Source organism: Columba livia, chromosome 5 (genome assembly GCF_036013475.1).
Source record: "Columba livia isolate bColLiv1 breed racing homer chromosome 5, bColLiv1.pat.W.v2, whole genome shotgun sequence".
In the NCBI taxonomy this organism is placed as follows: domain Eukaryota; kingdom Metazoa; phylum Chordata; class Aves; order Columbiformes; family Columbidae; genus Columba; species Columba livia.
Window position 1 is genome coordinate 6,329,756 of NC_088606.1, and position 24,931 is coordinate 6,354,686.

The following is a 24,931-nucleotide window of genomic DNA, read 5'->3' on the forward strand; positions in this document are numbered from 1 at the left end:
AATTCCTGCCTCCATGCCAGGCGACAGAAATGCACACAGAGCTTATGTAGGACAGGCTGCAGGCACACAGACCCTGATCCCAAAATCTCGTGGGGTGAAGCCCTTGATCTATCTGAAAACATGGCACGGGATGGTGGTGTTCGCTACACACACCTTCCCACTCTATCCCAGCTTCACCGATGACCGAAGGATTCAGGAATCAACACCAGAATTGCCACGAAATTTGCATTACAGCTTTCTGAGGCAAAACACATCCATGGTGTACCTTTAAACCTCTAGGTTCTGACTGAATTTTCAGCAAATCAATCAGAACCTAATCCATACAAGGGAAAGGCCACAGAAAAATAAAAACACATTGCCAAAGTACTCTCTGTAGATAGCACGTATCCTCAACTGTGTCCAAACCAATAATTAACTAAATGGTCATTGTGTTGAAGTGTAAAAACAGGCCTTTGGAGGTTGTGAAGGAAGACCCTCACAAGAACTGTTCACAGTTACATGTCACGGTTACAGATATTCTTTGTATTTCTCTGTTTTCTCTTGCGCTCAGTGCTGATGGTGCACAAACAATTGTGGAGCACCAGAATAGGCAGTATAAAGCTGGAAGGGAACAGACACTGCACCTGCACAGCGATGTCCATTCTTGCTGTTTTCCAACTTATAAAAAGTAAATATGCTCACCTCATTAGTATTATCTTAATGATAGATAAATATGCTTAAGAAATTATCTTAATTATACACACCTGAGTCTCTTAAAAATATTTATTTTGAGATCCACACCAGCTAAAAAGCAGTAAAGCTGCCCTGTGGTAGCTTTACATATAGATTCCATAAACCACCTGGATCATACCAGACTCTGAAATTTCATAGAATGTCCTGAGGTGGAAGGGACCCACAAGGATCATTGAGTCCAGCTCCTGTCCCTGCACAGGACAACCCCACAGTTCACACCGTGTGTCTGAGGGTGTTGTCCAGTCTCTTCTTGAACACTGTCAGGCTTGGGGCTGTGACACCTCCCTGGGGAGCCTGTTCAGTGTCCAGCACCTGTAGGAACAAGATAAGGACTCAGCAAAACAAGTCGATTCAATGTGAATCACGCTAAAGCCATTTATTACAGAAACAAGTCTCCTTATACACGTAACTATATTCTAATCACGCGTCCACGCTCCAAGCATGGATTCGCTAAATGAGTATCGTGGGCTGTCCATGCGCTGGAGTCTCACTGATGATACGTCCGATGATTCACGCCACGCCAGGACCCCGGTGATTGAGGAACGCCCCTCTCTCTCACAGCAGATTCTGTTCTCAGCTTCTCTAAGAGGCCTTGAGATTCCTTTGAGCCTGAACAATTCAGCAACAAATCTTTATCTATCAAAATCCCTCCACAAGCACCCTCTGGGTGAAGAAACTTTTTCTCATGTCCAACTCAAAACTCTGGCACATCTTCTTGCCATTCCCTCGGGTTCTGTCTTTGGTCACTAAAGAGAAGAGTTCGGCACCTGCTCCCCCTCCTCCTCTTGTGAGGAAGCTGTAACCACCATGTGGTCTCCCCTCAGTATTCTCAACCCCAAAGCAACCAGCAAAAGATGGATATGAGTTCAGGGTTGCCGGCTTCCAGTCTCACCTTGATGACCAGCAGTGCTCTGGCTTTCCTTGCTGGAAGTACAACTTTGAGCATTGTCTTTTTCTTGCTTCAGAGCCAGCAACTACGTAGATATTTGACAAAGTATTAAATCAAAGTGAAACATCTCTTAAAAGATCACATCATAACAAAGCCCTTGGATTTGACCAAAATCTGAATTCCCAAGAAAAAACAAAAATATTTCTCCTTCTAATGCCTGAACTAAGCTTCCACCTGAGAAGCTAATTTTCACTTTCTGAAGGGGCTGCTACTGTTAACAGTAGCAAAGTCAACCTGAACATCAACAGAACGAGTGACAGTTCTGTTGAACTTTATGCTGTGATGGATGCAGACGGCACTTTGGAGCTCAGTAAACATATTCTGATATCTATGAAAGTACTTAACTGCGGCTGTGAAGTGCAAGAGCCAATGTAAAGCTGAAGTACAGGCTCTGAAAGCAACATGAGAAATAGCTGTTGGTGTGAGAGGTCACAGTCTTGCTCCACATCCTGCTGTGAACCTTGCTGAGGTTCCCCGTGTTGACTCTGTGGCAGCAGATAACGGATCAGTTAAATGGGCACCTAACACGATAACATGCTTTATTCTTAAGAGTTACATAAATTATATCGACACACTTAATATAAATAAAACCAAGATAACCTACCTTCTGTCTCAAAAGCAATAAGAGAGAAATAAATGTTTGATTAGAATGCTGTTTCTAGATGTTTATTTTTATTCTGCAGTTGTGCAGTATTGAGAAGACCTTGTGCAAAAGTGCAATGGCAGAATGGAACTGGGGGATGAATGGACTGAGAGCAGCCCTGAGGAGAAGGACTTGGGGGTGGTGGTTGATGAGAAGCTCAACATGAGCCGGCAACCTGCACTCACAGCCCAGAAAGCCAACTGTGTCCTGGGCTGCACTAACAGAAGTGTGACCAGCAGGTCGAGGGAGGTGATTCTCCCCCTCTCCTCCATTCTCATGAGACCCCACCTGCAGTCCTGTGTCCAGCTCGGGGGCCACCAACGTAAGAAGGACATAGACCTGCTGGAGCAAGTCCGGAGGAGGCCACAAAAATGGTCACAGGGCTGGAACAGCTCTGCTATGAGAACAGACTGAGAGAGTTGGGGTGTTCAGCCTGGAGAAGGCTCCAGGAAGACCTTATTGTGGCCTTTCCGTACTTAAAAGGGGCCGATAAAGATGGGAACAGACTTTTCAGCAGGGCCTGTTGCAACAGGACAAGGGGCAACAGTTTTAAACTGAAAGTGAGTAGATCTAGTTTGGGTGTGAGGAATCATTTCTTCTCCATGAGGGTGCTGAGGCACTGGAACAGGCTGCCCGGAGAAGCTGTGGATGAACCATCCCTGGAGACATCCCAGGCTGGACGAGGCTCTGAGCAACCTGAGCTGGTGAAGATGTCCCTGCTCATGGCAGGGGTGGCACTGGATGAGCTGGGAAGGTCCCTTCCAACCCAAACCATTCTGTGATTCTATGATTCTGTAAAATAAGTAAATTTTCACATATTTATGGATGAAGTGCGTCCTCTTTGAATGTTCACAAGGGGGCCTCAGATGACCTGATGGCAGCCCTGGTAGGAGCACTGCAAGAGCATGGGTGTGAATATTTTCCACAGTACTGTGGCACAATTTCTTTGATCCATGATAGAGTAAAGAAAGCTCCAGTGCAATTATCTGAGACTATTTCAGTGTCTGTGTGAAACACAGATTTGAAAAATGCTGTTACTTGACTAAATTATTTATTCAGGTACAATAACATTATAATGAACAGCAATAAGTAGAGCAGCACTACATCCCCTTTCCTGTATTTCCTCTTCCAGTGTAAGCAGAACAGAACAGCTTCTGAGGATAAAAGCTCTTTGCTTTGTTTAGGAAAACAAAATTTTGAGGAGAATCCATCATAAAATGAGTGCAAGTGAAGTAAGGCCAGTTTTGACTCCAGGTATCTGCTTCAGAATGTTAACCTGTGCCACACAGTTTAGTGTTGGTTGCTAGAAGAGGAGACAAACACACACATCCAGGCAATGTAAATGTAGCTAAGTGTCAAAAATACTACTTACCTAAATCTGTCTGATCAGACAGTGGATATATACATTCTTTCTATAGTTTTTATTGTATATCTGGTCTAACTGCAAATTATTTTTAAAGAAAATGTTCTTTCTTTTGTAATAAAATTTATTGGAAAGTTAAAAATTTACCCTAGGTAAGGGACATCCATTCGAGCCTCTTAAATCATTTTGATGAGATGCTGATTTGAGGTACAGTTTTGCTGTCACTACATCAGTGAAATTTTTCCTGTTGCTTACAAAGAGCACAAGCTTTCTGCTTCAGAATTACCTTCTTGAGTTCAAGTCTCTGAGTTTTTGTGCACTTAAGCCTCTGCATTCCTAGCTACCCTAATCCCCCCTCATTTCAGCTTTTAGCATGTTGTCCAATCTTCATGTTTTTTTCACGCATAGCCCCTTCTGCCTGCCTCCTTACGCAGCTCACTTGAAGACAGCCTTGAAGGAAATAACTTCCATTTTTTCTTCCATCAAATCTCTCCTTAATTGTACTTACTCCTTGCATCCATTTCATTTCAGTCTGTTTAGTTAAGATTTTTTTGTTTGAGCTCCCATCATTTTGAAACTTGAGAGTCTAGTTCTACTTAGGACAAGTTGAAGTAGTATGTCTTCTATCCGTTTTTAAAACAGTAAATGAAACTCTTAGTATTGCCTTCCTGGCCACTGCATTACGGATCAGTACAACCTGTTGCCAAGCAATAGAAGGCAAACCAGAGAAATAGCGCTTTTTTTTTGCCAGAGTAAGCTACTTCTATACCAGTAAGTCAAACAGGGCCAAGGCATGGAGTCATACACTGGCACGTGACCATCCATATTATTAAATTGTTCTTGTGGTTCATGGTATGGCTTTGCCCAAGGGATTGGGGGTATGTCAGAGGGGCATCGATCTGCTACAGACACAACCCCGGTGAGGCCAGTTCGTCTTAGGACTAGAAAGTCCACAGTTTGTTTTACTTACTAGTAAAGACATAGCAAAGGTGGTTAGTCAAGTCTTGGCAACAGTTTAGTTAAGCAAACCCAAAGTTAAAGTGCTGTAACTACAAGTAAATAATTCTTTCCTCCTCTCTTCTCCCTACACCTCAATGTTTCCTTCCTCAGAAATAAATATATGGAAAAATAGATGGCAAAAACAGAGCATCACAGAAAAATACAAAATAGCAATATAAAAGGACACAGTGGCAAGACAATCCTCACTCAGCCAGGACAAGTAGAGGAAGCATCTTCAGACACAGAAGCAGGTGACTCCTGGTTGTTGGTCTATGACTTTTTGTGGTGTCCCCTGGAAAATGTTTCCTCAATATAAGAAGCAAGAGCTGTTTTCTACACTCCACCCTGTGTCACACTTGTGTTTAAAGCTATAAAACCCTGTGGTGATCCCAGCCACCTGCAGCTACGCCGGGCCCTGCTCTTCTTCCAAACTTCACATCCATGACTTTTCAATTAGATTATAAACTGCTTGGCTTTGTTTTTTTTTGGTGAAGTGCTTGCCGTGCTTTTACTGACACCTGCACCAACTGTATCTGTTTAAAAGGGGCATGTTACTTTTTAAAGGACAATGTTTGTCTCCAGACAAAGAGCTCCTGCGCATCAGGTCTCCTTCACTGACCTAACTGGATATTGGAATGTGACTTAAGTGTTCCAGATGTGTCCTTCACACAGGGGTGAGTTTAATTCAGGACTGCCTGCCTGAGCTCTGCTCATTCCTCTAGACCACACTAATTTGACTTATCTTCCTGTTTATTGACATTAAAAGCACTTTTACTCAGTGAAATAATAAAAAGAGAAATCCAGAAAAACTCCAACCTTTTCTGCAGGAGATGGGACATTTATATGAAGATAAGATTTGTTTAGTATGATGGGACAGTGATGGAACCCAGAGACCTTAAGTTATATTATCTATTTCCTTTTCATAACATACTTTCTTTAGTTTACATTAAGGGGTGTGACTAAATCACCTGTATTTATATTAATAACAGAAACACAGAACATGTTCAGGTAAATTGAACAAAACTCCATTTGATGATAATGCCATTTTGCTTGTGTGACATTAGTACTATGTAATTCTTCATTTTTATTCGAATTAAATATCAGAAGAAGTCAAGATACAAATATATGGAGGACTTTTCTTCAGAGGAATAGTCATAGGAAAGTCTAGAACATATCTGAATATACCATGGTATATGACTATATCACATCTGGATAAGAGAGGGAAAGCGAGTATTTAATATTTCTCTTTTAAAAAAAGCTTTCTTGTATTCTTGATATAGAACAAACCTCTTCTGATGGTGAAGAAGAGGAAGACATCATTGATATTTACATCCTGATTCTCAGATCCCTGTTTGGCATCTATCATCCTGGGCTGGGTTTCAAGGTCACTGAAGTCAATGGAAAGACTTGTGCTCCCTTTTCACGTTTGTAATTTTCCAAATACATATACAGATACATATAAAACAGTATTTATTCAATTTAAATCTGTTGTGATGAATCTCGAAAGATTTCTTTCTGCATGGGCTCTCTCATTGAACTAGTACTGAAAAAACTACTGGTACAAGGAACTGGTGGGAACTTTCTCTCCTGCATCATTTAACATTAAGTGAGGGACAGCAGGAGGAAAAGAAGTTGGTGTCCACAAGGCTGATTCTGCAGAGCTTCATCTCCCTGAGCACCCGCTCTAGTCAGCAGAAACAAACTTCATCGTGGGGTTGGCCAGGGAACATAAATTAGGAACCTGCTCTGAATCCTGCACTGATTTTCTCTTCCTCCGTCTCCTTACACAGAGGTAGTTTATGGAATAGTTTATGGAGGGAATGTCTCCCAAAACCCATGAAAAGATACTTCAAGGAGCCAGTACTTCAGTAGCTGTTGGCCAATAACAGAGTCAAACAACCAAAACTCCTTTCCTAATCCCCAAATTACTGTATTTTTTTTTTCTTAATTATTAGTATTACTTTTTTGACAGCCTCTTGATAGTGCAGTTTTCCTAAGGCAGTTAGTTCCTCTTCATTTTCATTAACATATTCCTCTTTGGTTTTAATTGAGAACTAAATTAGTTTACTTCTTTCTTTTTTTACACTCTTATCGTTGGCAATTCCAGCTCAAGCCTGGGATGGGGTTTGCTCTTGCTCTCTCTCTCAGGCACCCTCTGCTGGTCTTCACAAAGCAAAACACAAAATATCAGAGAATTTTCATTACCAACTAACATTTTTAAGAGAAAAATCCAGAATTCTGTTGCTAAACTTTTTACTCTCAGAATATAAATTATGCAGAAGATCAGCTTTGGGACTGTAAACTGAGCATGGGAGGAGGTTTTTAAATGAATCCAAGAAGATAATTGCATAATCAAGCATATGAACCTGTGGAATTTCTCAAGCAAAAAGTCCAAAAGTGAACATAGCCTGAAAAGCTGATCACAATCTGACCTGGCTCTTAGCAGAACCCTGTGACTGGCATTTTAATGAAGATGTTATGTAAGGAGCTCTAGAAGCGTACACTACTGGAGATGGTTTTTTCTGTGTATCTTGGTTAACAAAAGTCACAGGCAGTCGTTCGGCATAGACAGTACATATTTTAAGGAGGTAAAAAGAGCTAAGGAGATACAGTGGCTAAACAGTAGCTTCTGTTGCAGCAACACGACAGAGAACTGATCTAGTTTTTCATCTGGGAAAACCTCTGGATGTCAGGGAAGTAAATTAGAGAATAATCAGCTGCAGGACAGGACATGCTGGTCTTGGTAGAGGGCAAGTTTGGTGCACCTGGTACTCCAACAGTCCCTTTCTGGTAGCCAAAAGCAAGAAAAAGTGGCTCTAAGAGTGCTCTAACTACTACCAACATCTAAAAAAGGTCCCTTCGCTGCCCAGTGTTGGGCAGTTGTGGGTCCGGGAGGATGGCGCTGTTCCCTCTTCTGAGGCGTACAGGATGGTATGCTGCAAAAAGTTGTGTTTAAAATCCACCAGAACACAAATCCATGAAGTGGCCGAGATCTCATGAGCATTTCACCTATCCCACTTTCTGAAGTCAACTTTTACTTGACATTACACCTCAGTGCAAATGACCGGGTGCTTTGTTAAGGATCCATCAGCTTTCTGTGTGTGGTAGCACAGGTGTCTACCCAGAGAGGTTCAGGAGAGTCACAAAACACAGCAACATTTTATTTTGCATAGCTGAGTTGTTTAATGATGTTAAAAAGCATTTTATATGCCACAGCAACCGGCAAGATACTGGCTACAGGTATTTAAATCAAAGCTATGTAAGCAGCCTCTTGTTTCCTTTCCTGGGTGTGTAAATTCTCCTGTGTACTGAAGACAGACTTAGAGAACCATCTTTGTTCAGCTGGAAGAAGAGAAGGATAAGGGGAGATTCTAATGCTGTCTTCAACTGCAGACTCTTTTCAGATAAGACAAGCAAGACAAGGGACACAAATGGCAACGCAAGAAATTCTGATTGGAAACACTGAAGTTGGTGACCAGAGAGGTGAAATTTCCATCCTCAAAGATATTCAAAACTCACGTGGACTAAGACCTGAGCAACCCCATCTTGTTGGACCTGCTTTGAGCCAGAGCTTGAACTAGATGACCTCCAGAAGTCCCTTCCAACCAAAATTATTCTATGATTTTATTATAAATGACTACTGTATCATTAATCCAGCTTAAACTGATGAAAGTCATTTTGACAGTACTAATGCTTCCCTGAGCAAATAAGAAATTTAAACCCAGTGGGAAACTTGAGTTTAATTTGAAAGGCATTGGGTCAACTTCAACACTTTTATGATTCTTGTTCGGAAAAGACCCTAAACTTCATTTTTGTCAACAGCACTAGAAATTGCATCAGGGTGGTGGTGTTTTTTCCTGTGGGTTTCCCGGTAGGTTGCTTTTGCAGCGAGATGAGAATGAAGAATTCCACAACTGCTATCTTTGAGTATTCACAAGTTCTACCTAGAGATTCAGCAGCAGAATGAAGGGTTTGCTCGGTGCTCGGAAGGTACGGAACTTTGCTTTCAGTTTGCACTTGCAGGAAAATTCCCATTTGCTGTGACTGGTAATGAGCCTCTCCTCTAACTTGGGTTCAGCTCAGGTCAACTGCTACTTTCATGTTGAGACACTGTCTATATTAATTGAAATTTATGTCATAGAATGGCAATCTTGTGACCTCTGTACAGTGAGCTAATGATTCCCATCCCGTTTTCAGCAGGCTGCTGTGAATTAGCATCGCCAATGCTTTTTCACCTCATCGTTTTGCTCATCTTTGTAAGACAAGCTTCATTATCTTGTCACTTACAAGAGATTATATTATTTATTTTGAACATAAAACAGAGTAAAACAACACAAGAAAGTAATTAGAATACCACACGATAAATGTCAAGAACTAGCTAATTATTTTAATTATTCCCATAGAGGTTAAAAAGTAAAAAAACCAAAAAAGTGTTTGTAAAAATATAATGTATGCCATTACACACACAAATATAATAGAAAACATACATTTATCTTAATAAATATGAATGATACAGTACAGTGAATGAAAACAAGTAAGAAGACAGGTTTCAAATCCTTAAAAGAAGTCACATTCCCAAATCTCTTGAGTAGTTGAACTCCCAATCCGCTGGATTAACTGACATTTCCTGAGAAGGAAGGATACCTTTCTGTTTAGGGTGGAGATTCAGATTGTCTCCAAGCAGCATCCATGTTTTGAGTTCATACTCTGATATACAGCTGCACCACTTTCACTTAAATGTTCTACAAAAGATCTTACGCTAATGTGACCTGCAATGTGAGATTTTCTTTCCCTGGTCGATTCCTCCTCCTGAAACTCCAAGCTTAAGCCACACAACAAGCAGTGTATGTTCATAATGGCCATTATTGCTTTGCTCATATTTTGTTCTGCACCATCCCTAAAGAAACACAGCACTGTTGTGGAGGGGCAATGGTTGTCATAAAAATGTTAAAAACCTAAATTACTACTTGTTTTGCTTTCCTAAGAAAACCATCACATATACCTTGTGATCTCACACCCATTTTTATCATGCTCCTTGCACCACTAAACATGAAGCAATGTCTTTACTTCTTACAATCATACCACATCAGCACCTACGTAATGAAACTAAATTTAAACTTCAGTTATGTTGTAAGTGGCAAAATCAACTGGACTTTTCAGAATCCTTAGTACTGTGTAAAACCTGTTTTGCAAAATAATAAGCAATGTTCAGATTTCAAACATCTCCCCTTGGTTATTTGATTGTGACGTGTGGCTTTTAGTTTAATTTAACTATTTAATTGACACTATTTTGGGCTTGTGTGGCAAGGTTTTGGAGGCAGAGGGGCTACAGGGGTGGCTTCTATGCTACTAGAAGCTTCCCATACGTCTGATGGTGCCAGTGCCACCAGCTCCAAGACTACTGGCCAAGGATGAGCCCATCAGCGATGGTGGTAGCACCTCCGGGATAACATAGTTAGAGAGGGGGAAAAAAAACTGCGCAACTGCAGCCAAAAAGAGGAATTAGAATATGTGAGAGAAACAACTCTGCAGACACCATGGCCAGTGAAGAAGGAGGGAGAGGAGGTGCTCCAGGTGCCAGAGCAAAGGTTCCCCTGCAGCCCATGGTGAGGCCAGCTGTGCCCCTGCACCCATGGAGGTCCATGGTGGAGTAGAGATCCACCTGCTGCCCAGGGAAGTCCACGATGGAGCAGAGATCCCCTTGTGCCCATGGGGGTCCATGGTGGAGCAGAGGTCCACCTGCAGCCCAGGGAGGTCCATGGTGGAGTAGATATCCTCTTGTGCCAATGAAGGTCCATGGTGGAGCAGAGATCTACCCGCTGCTCAGGGAGGTCCATGGTGGAGCAGATATCCTCTTGTGCCCATGGAGGTCCATGGTGGAGCAGAGATCCACCTGCAGCCCAGGGAGGACGCCATGCTGGAGAAGGTGGATGCCCGAAGGAGGTTGTGACCCCGTAGGAAGCCCATGCTGGAAAAGGCTCCTGGCAGGACCTGTGGCCCTGTGGACAGGGGTTTGCTGGCAGGACTTGCGATCTTGTGGGGACCCAGGCTGGAGCAGTCTGCTCCTGAAGGACTGAACCCTGTGGAAGGGACCCACATTGGAGCATTCATGAAGAACTGCAGCCCATGGGAAGGACACACAGTGGAGAAGGTCATGGAGGACTGTGTCCTGTGGAACGGACCCCATGCTGAAGCAAAGGAAGAGGGTGAGGCATCCTCCCTGTGAGGAGGAAGGAGCAGCAGAGACAACGTGTGATGAACTGACCACAAGCCCCATTCCCCATTCCCCTGCACTGCTCAGCGGGAGGAGTTTGAAAATTCCAGAGTAAAGTTAAGCCTGGGAAGAAGGGAAAGGTGTTTTAACATTTAGTTTTCACTTCTCATTACCCTACTCTGGTATGACTAGCAATAAATTAAACTAATTTCCCCAAGTCAAGTCTGTTTTGCTTGTGATGGCAATTGCTGATTGACCTCTCTCTGTCCTTATCTTGACCCACGAGACTTTCATTCTATTTTCTCTCCCCTGTCCAGTTGATGAGGGGAGGAATAGAGTGGCTTGGTGGGCACCTGGTGTCCATTCTGGGTCAACCCACCAGAGTTACACAAAAAATTATCTCCTCAGCTGTGTCCCAGCTAACGAGCTTGTTAAAAGAGCCAACTGATTGAACAGATTTCTGTGAATGAATGTAGCAAAAAGTAAATTGTGTTTGATTGTACAAAGAAGGCAACTAGATATGGCTATTTAAAGAAGAAAAGGACTAGGATCACAAAAAACAGAGTTTACAGAATATAACTGTTATACTCTCAGCAGAACTAATCTCCTTCACATCTGGAGATTCCAATCCTTAATGAATTTCGGAATCTCTTGCTTGAATGTTAATAATTATAAAATTATAGGAGCATCATAAGACTCTTGATGACTCAGTCTTAAGTATTCTTATGCATCAACAGCCTGACATGTAATTTCAGCTGTGATTGCTAGGCTAATTTTTAGGTTAAACAACTGACAACTGTAGGCAGGCCCATTAACACTGGCTGGGATAACAGATGTTTTTAGACCATGCTGAAGACGAAGGGTTTGATCCTGCAATGCTGAGATCAATGGAAGCTTTGTCACTGACCGCAGTGAAGATACAGGCCCTCATGCATGGACTACTAATAGCAAGTGAAAAAGCAACTTATGTGTACCCTCGCATTTTTAAAACACAAGAACCATCTAATGAATGGAATAGGCTAAAGCCTTCCTGATAAATATTTTGGTTGTTTTCTACTGCACAGCTTGTCTTATAGCAAAAGATCTGGTCAAGAAAATTAAACTTCCAGCAATGGAACACAGAGACTTTGTAAGTATTCACCACTGACAGAGAAAGAGTCAATAACAAGTGTATCCGCTTTGGGTTGGAAAGAATCATAGAAAGGTGCTGCAGCCCTGTCCTGTGTGAATTCAACCCAGCCATTGGAATATTTCAAATCAAATTGCCTGTTCTACTAATGGTGCTTTAAGCTCTTTCATGGTTTCTGTGCTGAAGAGTAATGCAGGTGGTCCCAGTGAGACCATTTACATGGTACCATCACAAACCTGGTGGACAGCACAAGGGCCAAAAGGAACTGGCAGATCGTGGTACGCCATGCCAGCACTTCTTCAGACACCAAAAATGGCTGGTTTGTCCTTTTTTTATATAACAAGTTCAGGACACACTGTCTTTCTAGCACGATTTTCCATTTCAACCACTGAGGCAGCTGAGATTCTAAAGGAAGAAGAGGAAAAAAAAATATAAGAATAATAGTTAAATAGTTCTCTTTTTTTTTTTCCCCTCACTGTTAATTTTCTTTAAAATACTTAAAGATTACATTGACATTATTTTTTAATGTCCCTATCTCACATAAAAGGCAAATTTTTCTGGCCACTAGGTGTTTGATGACATTTTGCTACAGATAGAAGGAACCATGTGAAGTAAAGGTGATTTGCAGGTGAGCTCTGAAAACCTTGACAAACTGCATTTATCTTCCCCAGCTGCCTGAATTGTTACCGTCTTTCGTGTAAACTTTGGACTTTTGGAGAAATTGGGAGGTGCCATGCTTTTCCCATCTTCCACATGCAAAAAAAGCAAAACAAAAATGGCAGGACAAAAATAATAACAATATTATATAATAAAGCTTTATCTTGATCCCCAGAATAAAAATGATTTTCCCCTTTATTGATATTTAGGTCTTTATTGTACTTTGCTTTTGTTGATTTTCCTGAATTGCAGTTTTCTTCCATCAGCAAATTCTCACAGGAAAAATAAAACTCACGACTGAACATTGCTGTTTCTTACAGCTATAATAAGAAAACCACATTGTGATGCCCTAATAATTTTGTAGATTGAAAGTTACTAGCATTTGTTTTTAATAAATGTCCTAACTGTTCGAATGTTGTTTTAAAAAGCTATCAGGAGAGAATAAATCTCATCTTAGAGGAGCTGAAGTGTGGCAGTTTGCGTAGCGCTTTTCAAGACTCGAGCAGAAAGCAAATATTATCAGAGCTGCTGCATTTCCAGAATGAGGGATGTTGGCATAACATGTTCTTCAAAAGTCCAGAGTCTTCGTGACATCTTTCAGATAAATTCAGTTTGGAGACAGGATCCACCCTAGGTGTGCGCTTTTGATGATTTAAACATCATGTGATTATTATTCACAGCTACAGTCCTGGCATTTTGTGGAGTTCCTGATGGCACAGCTGCCTGAGTGGATCCCCACAGACGTCATCGCACCAGGGTGTTGCAGGAATAGGACCAAGAAGACGTGAAGCCTGCAGCACAGTCATCCAGCCGGCTTTTAGATGCCAAAAATAGGCACAGCCCACTGGAGGAGACAGGGCAGGGCATCAGCACTTCACAAGCCACAGATAAAGTCCTTGGCAAGTTCAAGATCACACTATTACAGGCCACAGGTGTGATTAAACCGAAGATTTCTATTAGATAACCTCTAAGCACCACAGGGAATTATTTAATTTTAGCCACGCTAAAATTAAGGGTCTAGTCTAGGTGGTCATCTGGGCTTCTTCTATAGCCACAGAAACTACAGGAGGGAAGACTTCACCTTCAGATGGCATGTCACCCAACCTGCTTGGGACACCAACATGGGAGTAACCATCATCTGAAGGTGCCGGTCTCTCTCCACTCAACCAAGACAGCCTGGACAGAGCTTGATTATACATTAAACATTTAAATTAGTATTATCAGGTGATACAAATCCTATTCCAAACAAAACAAAACCCCATAGTCTGCCAGCTTTTTAGGCTGCAGAGAAACTCCAAATACATTATTTCCCACCTAGATCAAATGTTTGTGGTAGACAGTAAGAGAAATGGGGACAGTAAGTAAGGGAAGCTGAAACCAAAATGATCTGCTTTTCCTGACCTTTTGAATAAACCACACATGAGACACTGAAAGAAGGATGGCTTTTTCCCTTGGGGATCAAGAAATCCAAATGATGAAACACAACAGCTGATATTTGTCTCTTTAAAGAACACACAGCCAAAATTCCCTTGCTTCATGACATACCTGGTAATAAAAGAAGTTTAACCACCTGGTCTTAAAACTGAAAGAGCTAAAAGGAGCACTAGGCGACAAGAACACAGATTATAGCAGATTCACACAGAATGCGGCCCTTACAATGGAAACTGGTTCCAAAGTACAGTTAAATTGCCATGTGATCCCTGTAGCAACTCTTTTTATGGAAATGATGTCACTGGGAACACTGGACAAAGTGTGGAATTTTCTAAATTGATGGTTTCAATGAATACATTGGACAAAATCATCCTCCTGCCTGCAATAACCAAGTGCGCATAAGTGGTAAACATCTATTTAAATACACAGATTTTTTTTTTAGAAATACTCTTGGCAAGTACCATCCATCTAAAGACTTTTTAAGTTGTAACAGGAAGCAGAAAAAAATCCCCTAAAAAATAATATTATCTAAAAATATCCTGTGGAACAGCACATCATTCTAAATATGCTTTATTATGCTAGTAGGAACTTCTTTTTCCAAACAGTGAAAGATGATTCTTGTCAATAATTCAGTCATGGTTTATGATGCAGTGTTGAAAGAGTTTTGCAATGGTTCTTGTTCATGCCTCCTTGACTGTCCCCATTAACTATACCCCATGTTGATCTACAGCTAAAGGGAAAATAAAGAGTTGTATGCCGGGAGATGTAGTCACATCAGCTACAAATATGCATAGCAGAGACATATGTTCCACCCAGCTGTTTCATCCTAATTAGATGTGATGTTTGAATTTCTTATAAGTATTTATCACCATTGTCAGTACAACAGGCCAGGCAACACTAGCAAACTAACTAAAAGTTACACTTCAAGAAAACACTGTGGTAATTTGACCCCATCCAATCTCCCAAGAAAAACATATAAATAGAAAATGACAGCAGCAAACTCTCTGCTGTCATTACATTCCTGCAGCTTAAAACTAGGGCATCACAAAAAAAAAGAAAAAGAAAAAAAAAGAAAAAAGCTGGGCCATGTTTTCATTCACATTTATTAAAAAGAAAACACACACAAAACTACAGCTGTAGGTGACATAGAATCTCAATGAAATCTACAGCTGTATATAATTCGAAGTGTTAGGAGAGATTTATTGAAGTGGAAAAGGAGGGTGAAAAATTAAATTTATGTATGTATAGAGGTTAAAGCAGCATGGCACATGCAGGAACAATTCCGTGTAATCTCTACCTTGCCTGTACATTGCGGATGCTTTTTTGGGGAAAAAAATGCAGTTTAAAAAAATCTGAACTGCATCAAGATTGTAACTAATTGTCTTTGGATACCAAGGGGAAATTCTAAATTGCATTGAGGAAGATTATGGGAATTACTCCAATTACTTCCAAAACTTCCCTTTCATTGTGGAACACGCTGCATATAGAATCATTTTGGTTGGAAGAGCCCCTCAAGATCATCAAGTCAAATCATATATTCGGCTTCCCCCCGCCCCCCAACATATTTTCTGAACATTTTGCATTTAAATCCCCTAAAGGTTTATTTCCACGAACAGATTTGGCTGCATCTAAATACAATTCAAAGGCCTGAAACAGTTAATACACACCCAGCACCACTGATGGTGTTCAGTGTCATGCTAACAAACACGATTAGGGTGAACACAGCGAGAGCGGCTCCAAACATACCATTCAAACACAGTCAGCACTGAAACTGGAGATTTTGTAATCACAGTGAAACACAGCCGAGTTTATCTATGATGGGAAAGCCCTACAACAAGGGTTTTGTTGTATTTTTTACAGCTCTTTTAGCTATCTCTGGGTAGGGCTTTGCTGGTTTTGTAGGTCTTATCTGTGCAAGAGCCCTCAATTAAGTGCCCTGGGTCGCTGGCACCCTTGGGTTGGGGCTGCACCAATTGTTATCTGCAATGACTGGGGGAACACAACCAGCAATTTGAGCACCTGATGAACCTTGACTTTAGGGAAACCTTAACATATGGGTGCTTGCTCTGATTGCTGTTTAAGATGGAAACTGTCTAAAGTCGACAACCTTCCTGATTCTTTAGCTAAGTACCCACTTCACCTTTTCCCAGCTCTCTTCAGTATCTCTCCCTCCCTCCGTGGTCAATTCTTCACCCAGAGGGTGCTGGACACTGAACAGGCTCCCCAGGGAGGTGTCATGGCCCCAAGCCTGACAGTGTTCAAGAAGAGACTGGACAACACCCTCAGACACACGGTGTGAACTGTGGGGTTGTCCTGTGCAGGGACAGGAGTTGGACTCAATGATCCCCATGGGTCCCTTCCAACTCAGGACATTCTATGGTTCTATGAATTCCTTCTTCACAGCCTCTCAACTACCATGCATCCCCCAAGCCTCTAAAAGCACTCCTTATCGCATCCACTCCACCTTCAAAAAAATCCCAAAGCCCCGCTGATGTAACCGTGGTTTGCTGGAATCAGCCGCACAGTGCATCCACCCCCCCAGCCCCAAGTCACCTTCTCCAGCCAGGCCCTGCTCTCACCACGGCCTCCTTCAGCACCTTGTTAGAACCATAGAATGGCTTGGGTTGGAAGGGACCTTCCAAGCTCATCCAGTGCCACCCCTGCCATGAGCAGGGACATCTTCACCAACTCAGGTTGCTCAGAGCCCCGTCCAGCCTGGCCTGGGATGTCTCCAGGGATGGTTCATCCACCACCTCTCTGGGCAAACAAAGCTTGCCCCCTATGAAGACTGGGGGGGGAGTCACTCCCCAAACATGCTCCCATTCCTTTTGTCGACAGACCATCCTTCATCAAAGGGCAGCTGAAAATCATGGGATTACTAAACCTATTACGCGCTCATTGCTTCAACCCGCAGCGGATTTTGCCAGCAGTTGTGCTTTCAGCAGGGAGGCCCGCGGGGCTCATGGCGAGGCGGCTCGGGGGTTATCCCAGCGCGTCCCTTGGGCCCTGCCCGCCGCTTTGGGGACGGGACACGAGCGGGGCGGCTCCTCCTCAGCCTGTCCCCGCAGAGGTCGCCTCCGCAGGGACACGGGACCCGCTGCTGAACGCCCTGCGACGGGACAGCTCCCCGCGCCCCCGCTTCTCCCCTCAGCGAAGGGGCGGGGCCGATGACGTCTTCGCTCTCCGCCCGAGCTCGTGCATCTCCCACGCGCTCTGCTCATGCTCAGTGCGGTCCGGGCTAGGGGGGGGGTGTGTGACGACGGGGCGGAGGATGATGTAATACCTGTAACGGCCTCGCGCCGCGCCTCCCCCCTCCCGTCTTTAGAGCCCCCCCCAACATCCGGGTACCCCGCCCGTTACGCCAGGGGCGGGTTTTTGTCCTAAAAAGCGGCGTTTGGTGTTGTGATTCCTTTTAAAGCGGGGGGGGGGGGGGGGAAGGGTGGCCGGCGCGTGCGTACGCGCTGCCGGCGCGGGCGGGGGAAAACGGGCGAGGGGACGCGCGCGCGCGCGCTCGCTCCCTCCTCTCCTTCTGCGGCGCGCGCGCGGTGGCCCCGGCGGCGGGAGGGGGAGGGGAGCGGCGGCGGCGGCAGCAGCAGTAGGCGCGCGCGCGCGGCGGCGCCCCACGTGCGCCTGCGCAGAGGGGAGGAGGCGGCGGCGCAGTGCGCGCGTGTGTGACTGCGCGAGCGGCGGGGGCGCGGACGACGCTCCGCGGGGCTGCGCGAGTGGGCGCGGAGCTCGGGCGGGCGGGAGGGGGCCGGGGAGGGGGGGACCGGCGGCGGCCGAGCGGCGAGCGAGGAGCGGGGGAGAGCAGCGGGGGCGAGATGAGCGCTGGGCTCCCCCTGGGCAGAGAGCCGCCCTCCGCAGCCGCCGCCTGTGAATGAACTGAGGCGAGGCGGCCAGCCGGGTGCCCCCCTCCTCCTTCCCCTTGTCCCCGGGCCGGCCTGCCCGCCGCCGGTCCCACCGCGGACGTCCTCGCCTGCCCCCGGCCTCCCTGCCCCCACGCACCTTCGGCAGCGCGGAGCGCGGCCCTGCCCGCCACAACCGGCTCCGTCCGCCGCGGCCGGGGCGGTAAGTGGCGCAGCGCGGTGCGGGGCCTCCGGCGGGCCGGGCCCGGGCGGGTGAGGGGGCGGCGGTGGCGGGCCCGGGCTGCGCTGGAGCGCCGCGGCCGCAACGCCTGGGCCCCGGGGCCTGTAAACAAGCGGAGGCGGGCTGCGCGGGGGCCGCTCTCCCCGTGGGCTCCGCGGGAGGGTGGCGGGGAGGCCGTTCCTCCCTCCCGGCTGAGGAGCGAGGCGCCATCCCCAGCGGCAGCAGCTGGTGCCGGGGCGGCGGGAGGGAGGGAAATGGGAGAGGGGGTGCGATCTCGCCTGGGATGCTGCTGCTGGGAGCCCCTTCTCCTCCCCGGAGCTGGGGTGGGGGTGGCCCCCCTGCGCAGCCCCTGCATTGCGGGGTGGGGGTGGCATGGCAGCCCCCGGGCTGGGCATGGGGGAAGAAGGGGTGGAGGAGGAGGGTGAGTTGAGCGTTTGGGGCCTGGCTCAGGTAACAGCAGCTTTCCCTTTCCCTCTTCGCCCCCACCCCCCCTTCCTTGGCCTATTCAGGGTTCATTTAATAATGGCTATAAACAGCCTCCTCTCCCATCGCCACCCAAGCGCTTGGGGCACGGCACTGAGAAAAAAAAATCTGTTTGTATCTATTTATAAAGCACCCCACCCTGGCGAGGGTCGGAGCATCAAGCACTCCCCACATAGTGACATTATTATGCAGCGGGTGCTTTTCCCTTGCCAACGCCTTTCGGGCGTTTAAAGTTTTGAGGGAGATCTCGCTGCCTTCGAAAACAATGTCGTGAGCAAAGGTTACGCCAATGATCTGTCATAGCATGCGTGTTAGAAGTAGACAGAAGAAAATGCTCTCCCCGATTACAAAGGTAGCCAGTGATGTACTGGATAATCGAATTGGACTTGCATGTTAAATGCCAGAGGTTCTGAGCATAAGTCTAACCTTTTTATTACATTAGCTTGTATTATAGGAGATATAATACAGCTTTAAGAATGGCTGCACTTTAATAGTTTCAGAATAATTGATTTTATGTGAATGTGTATATATTTATTTAGCACAATTAAAATATTTAGTGTTGCCATGTGTATGGCAAAATTTTGTTGGTTGCAAAACTAAAGTTTAAGTTTACAGTAGTACTTGAGAAGAACTGATTTTCTTGGAGTGGTACTTTTTGTCAAATGAGAAAGTGCTGGTCACTCTGATGGCCTGTGTTGTAACCTTAACGTTTGAGGTCCTGTATGTCCTACAAAGGAATTTATTTTTATTTAAGTAGAAGGCAGTTTTAGATCCTGAGAGCAGTAGGTTTGAAGATAGGTTATATGTTTTCCTTAGGTTGTGATGTTTAGCATCACAGCAAGTAGAATCATTTTATAAAGTAGAAGTTGTAACTCTTGTGATTCTAAGAAGTTACTTTCCCAATGTGAGCCACTGTAGCATTTTCCTGAGCCTGTACGTGTGCTGTTTCAGAGGCTTGGTGGCTGAAGCGGGATTTGTGAAGGACTAGTGAAACTGAAGCGAGACGGCTGCTGTTACTCAGGACCCTGTGTGAATTGCCAAATGACCAAGAATTGTGCAAGTTCTACACGCGTTTCTTCTCTGATAGCTTCCCTTCTGTTACTATTCATAGTTTTTCTATGAATAACATAAGAGGTGGGGGGTGGAAAAGCACGTGTTAGGGCAGTTTTACATTTTACCTATCGAATCAGAGTAAGAGTCAAAGGGAAGGTGTTGAAGGAGAGCAGTTTGATGGGGGCATCAGCATTTTCCCTGGGGAAGGGACAGCTGTTCCCAAAGCTTTCTCTTTTGGGCCTTTCTGGGTCTACCTTTTGTATGAGGGACTGGGCTAAGAGTAAGAGACTTGCTGATGCATCATGCCACTTATTAATGTTTTCCTCGCAGACATAGATACCTGATAAAACCCTCTGATAAATGTAGCTTGTACTGGAGAGACCTGGTCTGTACTCTCACGCGTTTCTGGCATATTCATGTTTTTCTTTTATAGAGACAAGGCCTAATTCTGGTTTATAGGTTTACTCCTTTGGTTGGCAATTGTCTGGTAAATCTCTCCCCTTGAGGTACAGTAGAAAACGATACCTGTTTTCCAAGTATTTATTTAACTGTCTATGGGTGAGCTTGAGATACTTTTGTTGAAACTGAGGAGGAGAGATGGAGATGCCAAATGACTGGTGAAGCTTGCAGGTCTAAACAAGCAGAACTCACTTAGTGCAATTTGAGTTAAAGCAGAATACAAAAAAGGTTTTTTTTCTGTAAAATCAAGCTAGTTGCTTCTTATCTGGAGTGCAGCTTATGCAGTGAAGTTGAGTCACTCTTGCTGAGATAGCATTTTAAGAACCGTCGTTAAAATGCTTAGATATTTAACTCTGACACAGTATAATTTGCAAACTTATGTAACTGGTATGTTTTTGAATGCAGCTGTCAATAAGAGATCTTACTGCACTTTTCCTTTCTAGTGAAAGTAGGGAATATAAAGCAGCTGCTTTCACAAGATGACCTAAAGATAAGTCATTTAACAGTCATGTATTTCTTACTAAAATATTTACATTACTATTGACCTAATTTTTACATGTTCAGGTGTATTCTGATGTAAATATACTTTTTTTTTACCCAATTGGCTAAGCAGAACTGCATCGCAATTAAAGTGATTGAATAATGCAGATTGTGCTATTAAATAAGCAAGTTTTGGAATGGGAAGTACTGTAAAATAATTGTGTTCATTTCATTTCTGAAAACCTGCAACTCATTTTAAAGGCCAGATTAGTAACAATGTTTGAAGTTAATAATGGCTTAGCATAGTTATAACTAAGCCAGACAACATTTATTCTTACTATTGCATGTGGCCCTTCCTAATTTTTGCCCTTTTCTCAGAAATCATACATCACTTTTACTTTTTTGAAACATTGATGCATCATCTGTAACTGTTTTTAGATGATGCAACCTGTAGTCTCATTTGTTCTTTTGAAAATTAAGCCCTATTTGGATACTACTTTGTTGCTGAATGCTTCCTGATCTCTCTAGTTTTTGTCAGATGATCCAAATTTCAGTTAAAAATACTAGGATAAGAAATAAACTTATGTAAAATTTAAAGATGCTTAACTACAACGATCTTCATTGAAAGAATGGCAAATTGCAAAGTATGAAGTCCATGTAAATGATACGTAATCCCTGAAAAAATGCTGTTATTCTTAGGCTATTTAAAAGATCCAGGAGATATACAGAATATGTGATTTTTATATCATTTTATGCATATTCCATTAGCTGATGTATAAAAATGTTGTTTAAGAAGGATTTGTGTGTGTGAGCCATGATGTGTGGATCACACTGAAGATAGCTTCTTTCTATTTCTTCTGTTCTCTGTCTGTGAAGGAACAATTCAGGGTTTATTACGATTTGATATTGCTAGAGTAAATAATCTAAATCTTAAGACTAGGGAGAACGTTTAGACCAAGGAGATTGTAATCAGGGCAGGGGAAGCAAGCCAGTGTGATACCATGGGAGGGAGTAAACTTTTTTGGTGGTTGTTGGTTGTGGGTGTTTTTGTTTTTTCCTGGATACGGGTATTAAACTATCCAGCTGGCTGTTAGTGGTGTTAAACCAAGGCTGTAAAGTCTGCTTTTCTGTATTTCTATCTGCTAGACTCTGCTCTGTGTTAAACCACATACTAAGTTATACACGTCTGTTAGGTCTACATATTTTTCTTTTTTTTTTTTTTTTAATTTCTCTTTGTATTTAAACTGAACAGGCCTTTGTTTTACTGTGTGTTTGTTTTATCTTTTTTGCTTTCATGTACCCATAAAAGTAACTAATGGATATTTCAGCTTGCTACTGAAGTCTGAAAAATAGTGTATTTATAAATATGTGAAATAGTTGCTGAGGTTTTTTTAACAGCTCATCTGAAAAGGTGTTTCTGTGTGACTAAAACAACAGAATAGAACTTCCTTCACCTACAGATATTTCCAATGAAGTACACTTCTGCTGTTTGGAGTGTAAATTTCCTGGCAGTATACTGGCAAAAGAGCATCTAAGAGCGATACAAAGGAAAAAACACAACTTGCTAATCAGGTTTCAAATTGAAATGTAGAGAAATGCTAGCAGTTTACCCATAGAAGAAAAAGTACAGTAGCCTCTTTATTGCTAACATCTTAGTTCTCAGTTCAGATAAGAATATTTTAATAGATAAAATGGTCTCTGAAGTCTTCTAAGAAAACAGTTTACAAACCCAATAAGCTCAAGTGTAGCATGACTTGTGTTCTGATAGCTGGAGTTTCAATAAAGCAAAGCACCTAAATGTACCTATACTGATAGGCCACGTGCAACTGAGTTGTGTGGGGCTGCTGTGGGGTGATGTTGCTCTCCTGTTTAAACCTCTTGCTGGATTGTGACCTAGAGAATGAAACATGCTTTTGTGTTTGGGTCTCAGCTGTAACTTGAAGGGATTTGCTGTTTCTATACATACAATTAATTTTAATTGCCAACTCTACTTTTGTTCTGGAATTTGGATAGTAGCCTGTGTTCTTGACCATGTATCATTGCTATTTGTGCATAAAATTGCGCTGGTTTTTTTGCTTGTGAACTACCCTAAAATGCAATAGCCACAAGAACTGTGTAAACTGCCTAAGGAATTCTCCGGCTGTCAGCTAAGTTAAGTAAAACCCAGTTTTTGGAAAGGTGTGCAGAATGTGGAAAAATGTGGGCAGGTAGGGGGTTAGTACCAAATTGTACTAAGTAATTTGATGAAGAAGGAATCAATTTCTATCAGTAAATAATTTTCTGGTTGCTCCAATCAATTATATTAAGTATTTGGACAGACACTACATAAAAATCTTGTACTGCTTCTCTCTGTAAAGACCCATTCTGAGGCTGCACATTGAGGCCTTGTGAGTTTTAAGAGATGCTGGCATTAGCACTGCCTGGATTTTGAAGAACAGGTGAACTCAACAGTGTCCTCAAACTTGGACTGAGCACCTTCCTGCTTCGTTCATCATAGGCAAACCTGTCAGCTCTGCACTGGTAGTGAACTTGGTAACCAGCGTGACCCTTAGAAGAAAGCCTTCTGTCCTCAAAGTTATTGTCTGCATAAAAGGATAAAACAATAGGGGCTTTCCTTTAGTTTCTTTTTTTTAATTTATTTTCTATTTTTATGTAGTCTTGGGGGAAGAATCTGCTTTATAGTGGCAGTCATTCTCTATCCTTGTTCTTTTAATAAGATAGGAATGCTGAGGATGTGAGGGCAAAATAGCTTTGTAAATTAAAGCTCTGTGTGTGTACCAGTGACTGAACTTGGGCTTTTCCTAAGCTTTGAGGATTTGACTTCCAGGTCTTAATGTGCTTCTGGCATAGTTTTGATGTCATTTCCTTGCAAGCAAAGCCAGGTTATAGCTGTACACTTCAGAACATTTCCTATTTTATTCCCAGTTTATTCCCATGTGTAGTCATGAGATTTGAAGTTTCCTCTATTCTGCTTTTCCTATGTCCTCACCAGAATGTTGCTGAGATTAGAACCCACAAATATTTTCATGTAAAATGAAGGGTCTAGAAAATTGTTTATGTACTTACTTGGAATTATTTCATAATATTGAGTACTTGGCTAAACAGGAAATTTTGGGGTCTTCGTGCAAATATCTTGTAATCATTGGGCACATGCATACTGGCTGTGTTTTCTCTAAACAGTTTGTTTTTATTTTACTCTCAAACACTATCTGTATAAACTTTATTTTCACTTGGATTTTTTATTTCCATATTGATAAATAAATTGCTCATGAGACAAATCAGAAATAGATGGGTGATGCTTATTGTTGAAGTTAGGAAGATGTGAAGTCTGAAAGCTTTAAATAATTGCTTTAAAAAAAGAGCAGTGACCTTGGTGAGCACTTGGAGAAACGATGACTAAAAATTGAAGAGGGTATAGTGTGATGATTCCTGTGTTCAGTTTTCTTTAAGGTATGAGAGACTGCGTTAACTTGGATTTCAAGATGTTTGTGGTGAGGTTATCAGTGAAACAGTATGACAGAAGGATGGTGGGATTCTACAGGAATTTGTACACACTACCATAGGCGACAATACCAGATTATGTTAACTGTAAAAAAAGTAGCAGTTTCCTGAGCTTCATCACCACAGATGAGAGTGTGTGTGTGTGAGTGTAATTTTTTTGCTGTGTTTCAGGAATGGTTCAATTATTGCACTTGGTGTTCTGTTGTTTTTTAAATTATTGTTATTCAGGCCTCCCTTTGTTTTTGGAGTCTCAGTGAATAATCCCATTGGGACCTCTTTCCATTTAACACCTTTTTCCTAGTTTAACTAGGAAACAGTTTAACACTGACAAAGCTGAATTGGCAGTAGCTTCACTTCAGTCTAGTGGCTTTTGAACCACCTGAACAGTCCTCCTGATCATTCCAATAAGTCATTCTGGTCTAGAAGCTTTTTACCCAATAACTTCTCTTTCCTCTTTTGAGGAGTGGCAGGACAGGCTAGGACTCCAATTCTGTCTTGATTTTTCTGAATAGGTTTATCTGAACTTGGAAAAAAGGCAAATGCTTTTTGGTTTTTGGTCATGTGGTTGGTTGGTTGGTTTGTTTTTCTTACACAGAAGTAGCAGTGGAATAGTGTGGTTCTTCAACTAAGGAAAACATCCATCTAGAAGTCTTCAGCTCTATTTTTATGGCAGGTATTGTTTGATTGATAATACTAGCAGTGAACAAAGATGTTGAGGCTTCAAGCTGTAAATAAGAGATCAAAAAAAAATA

The 24,931-nt window shown here is 43.0% G+C and overlaps 1 protein-coding gene across 2 annotated transcripts in view; it reads left to right on the forward strand.

The window, feature by feature from the left end:
• Window positions 1-17,785: 17,785 nt before the first annotated feature.
• Window positions 17,786-24,931, forward strand: part of PPM1A (protein phosphatase, Mg2+/Mn2+ dependent 1A) — a 35,255-nt gene continuing 28,109 nt past the window's right edge. The window contains exon 1 of one of the 2 annotated variants that reach the window (XM_065063244.1): window positions 17,786-18,185. The gene's annotated coding sequence lies outside the window, so the exon portion shown is untranslated. The remainder of the gene's footprint in view (window positions 18,186-24,931) is intronic. The other variant, XM_065063243.1, reaches the window with a different exon arrangement.